Genomic DNA, 6,107 nt, shown 5'->3' with positions numbered 1-6,107 from the left:
GAGAAAAGAACACTTTTAGATATTATTAGGAAGAGGAAGAGAAACTGGTTGGGACACTGCCTAAGAAGAGATTGTATCATGAGGGACGCCCTAGAGGGTATGGTAGCGGGAAAGAGAGGGATGGGGCGAAAGAGACTACAATTAATGGATGATATAAAAACAGAAAGATCATACGTAAAGACGAAGAGGTTAGCGGAGGACCGTAGAGTATGGAAGCTTCTCAGCTGCGGCAAGTGACCTGCCAATAAAGGCAGAATGCCTACGATGATGATGATGATCTAGTAGTATCCTAGACTTGGCGTAATTACCTGCGCGTGTTGGTAAATACGCCACTTTATAACACTTTTTGCTTTTACCTTGGGTACGAAATAGAAGAGAGTCGCATCATTGCCACATTTTTTCTACACGCGGAAAAGGCTACTCTGCAACGCACATGTCTTGTTCTTTGTGTTTCATGAAAATTAATTCCATAAAATATCCAACATCCTTAACATGGCGCATTTATGTGCACCTACCTTAATAGTACTTTCTAAGTTATTATGAAACCCAAATTTTAATACCATTCCATTTTTTTCTATCAATTTAAAAGGTGTCAAAAATCGTCGAATCCACAGAAAATCTTAAAGATTTCTATCTAGAACACTATTAAATTGAATTTATAGAAGGGGTTCGCTTCTCTAAGATTTTTCTTCCCCATGTAAAACTACCAAATTATTATAGTTATTTATATTGGTAGGTATATATACGACGAAGGATCAGAAACTAAGGTTGCAGGGACGATATTTCTGGAGTTTCGTCTATTATAGAGGAATGAGGAGTGTGTGGTAATTTTAATACATGGAGTTGGCAACTGTGCAGTTTCAGCCACCAACGGTGCTAGCTGTATGTAAACACAAATAGAGACTCGTTTGGAAAATTTGAGGGCGCGGTGGCCCAGAGCATTCACCTCCAGTCCTTTGGGTCCCTGGTTCGATCCCAGCTCGCGCCGTGTGGACTTTGTGGTGGACAAACACCGTGCTCGTGGGTTTTCTCGGGGTTCTCCCGTTTCCTCTCACTTTCTTCGTTCCACCATTTTACTCATCTCTCATCATCACCGTCTTCTTTAACCTAACCGGCATAACCGTGGGACGAAAACTTAAAGATTTCATTTCATTTTCGTTTGGAAAATTAGTCTCGCGAAGAAGTTTGCTCTGTTATTCGATTTCGATTTGTGGGCAAAACATGTAACCGCGGCTGAAATTCACCGGCAGCTGGTAGAGATTTACGGAGAGACTGTAATGTCTCGTCAGCGTGTCGCAAAATGGTGTCGAAAGTTTGCGGCTGGTAGAGGAAACGTCACCGACGAGGAGCGCAGTGGCCGACCGAGCACACCACCAACAGATTTGAACTCAGCTCGCGTGCAAGGTATATAAAATAACAGGTAGTTCCAGTTCGCGATTAGCGTTCTGATTGGCTTCCTGTCCGTGACGTCATGTGGAGGTATCGGTGAAGATTTTTTCGTTTGCCTGCTTGTTACACTTCGCGCTTTATTCGTAAAACTGGATTCAAAACATATTATATTCCTTGTCTTTACAAATACAAATAATAAATTATTTCTACTCACAGATGAGACAATATAATGTAATAAATATATAAATACCGTCAATAATGATTAATTATCTATACAATTAAAAATGAATATAATGTTTATTAGCTAATTCATTCTATCTCTTTGGATCGATTTTTGTAATTTTTAGTACCGTACATGAGTTGACTTGGCCCTTATTACTTTGATTAAAGGGCGAATCCTAAGGGGTAGAAGGGGTTCAAAATTTGTACCTAAAATACAGTATCTCACGAACCTATCAAGTTAGAAAAATGAAACTCGGTATATAAACTCATTAAGCTTAAACAAAAACATGTCCCATTGTTTTCGAAAATTTCCGTTTTAAGGGGAAGAGGAGGCATTTTCTATTCATTGTAACAATGTTTGATTGCTAACTTCTCCTCGACCAACTTTAACAATTTTTGGTACTTTAATGCAGCCAGGACTAATTTAGGATCTTATCATTTTTTCGCTCGGGATGAGAGGAGATAGGAAGGAGGTGACAAATAATCAAAGCCTAAATTGGTGTCCAGTCCATAATTTTTAGGGTCACTGAAATGAATAGTGACCAACCCGATACCGTTTAAAACCAAATTCATCCTCTTTGGGCGTGGGAAAGGGGTGGCATTATGGATTTTTGTCGTTGCACTTTCATTGAAATGTAAATTCTAAGGGTGGAAGGAGTTCAAATACTTTCCATAAACCAATCCTCTCAATAAGAACATTTCAGGTAGTAAAATACATAAAGCAAACATTATTCAAAATTTCAGAGATTCCGGGTATGTAATAACAAATTAAGTTAGATTGTGTTAGGATAGGTTAGGTTACGTTAGAAATCTAATCTACCCTAACCTAATATAACCGAATCTAACCTAACCTAATTTGATTAGGTTAGGTTAAGTTAGGTCAGGTTAGAAATCTAACCTAACCCGTTGTATTTAGTGTGTATTAACCAAATTGTCAGAAATCGTGACTGCAAAATATTTCCTTTACATTACTAATATTTGTTTATTACTCAATATCTATAATACATTTTACAGTATGTATTACAGGTTATAAATTGCACAGATATCTATAGAATGGTATACATACATAAAAGAACCACCTTCACAGGGGAAAATTTGCAGTTATTTGTCCTACACTTTGCCCTTCGATTTATCGGAATTTAGCTTTTGTGGCTTAGCCCCCTCTCTCGGCCAGCCCATCAATATGGTAAGAGAATATGGTAAGAGTGAACTTGGATCAGAACAAATGATTTTGTCACACGATGTGGCATTCGAGAAGGAATAAAATCAATGTGATTTCTACGTAACAGATACAGTTCGGTTAAACAAGATTAGATTAGGTTAGATTAGGTAAAGTTAGGTTCGGTTCGGTTCGTAACAGGTTCCTATGAATATTCTGCTCAAAGTGCACTACTTACGAATATAATTACAAAACTTACGAATATAATTATTAAACTAAAGAATATATGAGAGTATACATTTATATTCTTGTTGGTACCCCCTTCCACTTCGCTTTACGTACAGAAACTTCTTAAGCTTCAGGCCCTCAGAAACAAATGTCATAAAAGTAAAGTTAATTATTGTTGTTACACACCTGTTTTTCAATTGATTATTGTCTAGTTTAATTTTCCCCATGCCAGTTTGTTCGCGCACAGCGGGAAATCAATCTTCTTCGAAGTTCATCATTTTTAGGGATTCTATGGAACATTATTTCATTTGTATTGCTTCCTATGTTATTAGAATGAGCTACTGCACAAGTAAGATAACTTTTCCCATCTTGAAACAGTAGTGTTATTGTTTATGCAGAATTCCACTTATTTTGAAAAATACCGCGATACCTCCACGTGACGTCAACGACCGCAAAGTATCCTGGGAAAAATGAGAGCAGAAAAGCTATCCCGAGAGTCCCCTGGCTCGCGTGGAGGAACTGATTCAGGACAACAGAAGGATCACATTATGGCATGTGATGGCAGGATTGGGAATGTCGCTCGGAATCGTTCGTCACATTATTCACGATTTTCTGCAGACGAGGAGGTGAAACACTTTGTGACAACATGCTTGAACACGTAAGGACAGGATTTTTACCAGGAAGGAATCTTCAAACTCATCCCACGATGAGATAAGTGCCTCAACCGATATGGAGACTACATCAAAATATAACCTAAAATATGTACTATCTGTTGACTGTATTGGATATATAAAATAATATATACATGCTTCACTACAAGCTTTGTAACCTTACTTTCTGATCACTCCTCGTACTAATGAAGGCAGTACCCAGGGAGAATAGTAGGGATCAGAACCAATGTTAAAACTGGAATAATATTTATGCAATTTCCCTATTCCATTTCATATATTCTCTCCTTGTTTTTTGCTAACCGAATACGCGAACAAAATAATACAGTAAAACCTGTCAACTTGGCCATCTCTCTAAGTTGGCCATCTGCTTCTCTTGGTCTGGTTCGTCTTGAACCTGCAGTTTTCCGGAAGACATTCGTTACTTATTACTGTGTAAGTTGGCCACTTGCCTATCTTGGAAGTTGTCCGCATTGAAGCAATGTTTATGTTTATCCTATGATGATAATGATAAATTTACCTGCGTATCTTGGCCACGCAAAATACCGTTTTGTTATTTTTCTTATAACGCTTTCGTATTTTCATATGAGAGGCAGATATTCTGTATTTGGGACTGGAGACAAAGAAGCATGGATTGCCACGATTTGTTCTTGGAGGTCAATGGCCAGAACACTACCCTAATAAAGTGTTGGTGAAGGAAGATGTGAATAAGAAAAAGCACGTACAGGAATTCAGGAAATGGTTCTACGTATAAATATATGTTTATCCTGTCTGTTTTGGTAAAATTATTAGCTATATCGGCTTCTTTCATCAGTGGGGAGCTTTCGTAATTCCGGAAAATTCTCAAGGCTAACCATCTCAATTGTCAACTATTGGCACCTGAAGGCTCGTCGAAAGGTAGCGGAGGTTTTGAGATATGAATTCTCTTAAGATTTTCTCAAAACATCTTTTGCTCAGAGGATGACATTTGTAGATCATTAACAAGAGGTAGTTAACTACGTAGATTGTTATGCTTACTCTGTATACATTATTTGAAAGTAGCTGTTGTGCCATTGCTTATTAAAATTTTACAATCAAGTAATACTAGAAATCCTATAATACTTAGTAATACTAAAAATACACCAATCATTCTGTAAGTTGGCCACCTGTATATGTTGGTCATTTTCCAATGGAACCGATGGTGGCCAACATAGTTCTATACAGGTTTCACTATAATTTGAATGATTGTTTGGACATTTAATTCGAATAATGTGCTGAAAACTTATTCGAACAATAATTATTCAACTATTGCTCGTCACATCATTATTGGAACTCCTCCCATTCAACTATTATTTAATTCTATTGGAATTCCTCTCAAAACCGTCAACTTTAAATGGAGTAAAATATTTTGAAACATTTTCAGCTTTTGCTTTAATAAAGAGTTTTAGGCTTTTTTTTTAAAAAAAAAAAAAGAAAAAGAAGACAAATCCTCTGACAAATTTTCTTCTGGAAGTATCAGTATCAGTATCAGCCTTAGTATCAGTTCATGCTATTTATACAAGTACATACGTTTTCCTTAAAATTCTTCCTACCCTCCGTACTTCTGAATTTTTAAATGCACGTTTTTCCTTTTATTTCTTTTATTTTATTTTACAATCTGATGTCAACACTGGCTCAGACATCATCTGATCTGTTTATGTATTAGACAATGTATCGGCAAAGTTACCAAGAAACACTGCAAAATTTCTTGTGATAGAAATTTTAATAGCTCAAATGAATGGTGACACTACGTAAGAATAGGATTAGACACTTAGTGTTCAAAACTTAAGCATGGGATTATTATTGTTATTATTATTATTATTATTATTTTTAAAAAAAGTGGGAGTCTATTGATCCTCTATATCACACGAATACCCTTTAACAGGTCCGAGCTATCTACTTACCCTGCTGTTAAAAAACACGAACTAATTGACTTTGAAGTAGGCGAACTCAGGTTTTTTAATGTTACAGATTGTTTCTTAAGATTTGTTCTAAGTTACTGAGTGTTCGTAGTAAACCTGACACAAAGACATCATCTAAGAGAGTTTGAGTGCTGTCGTATTGTTGATAAATTAGAAGAGGGACGAACCATGACGGATATTCTAAATTTAATGGGAATTAACCAAAACATAGACTCAATGTTGTGGCCAAGGCACTTCCGGTCACAAAAACCTAGACTGTCTTCCAGAGACTAAATCCGAAAAAACAACCCTAGATCCTTACACATTTTCCTAGTATTTTTTATCACATACAGGCTTGGAAATTTAACGATAATATTACTGTATGTATACCGTAGTTTGGTTAATTGAACGTGTACGATCAAAACATAGCTACTTTACAGGAAAATACTTTAATTTTAAATAGCAAATTTGATGCATGATCTGTATTTCAAATATAGAACGATCTTTAAAATGGAGAGAGGT

This window comes from Thermobia domestica, chromosome 9, assembly GCF_964235325.1.
Source record: "Thermobia domestica chromosome 9, izTheDome1.hap1.1, whole genome shotgun sequence".
Lineage (NCBI taxonomy): Eukaryota > Metazoa > Arthropoda > Insecta > Zygentoma > Lepismatidae > Thermobia > Thermobia domestica.
The sequence above is the reverse complement of the archived record's forward strand: the minus strand, read 5'-3'. Positions refer to the sequence as shown.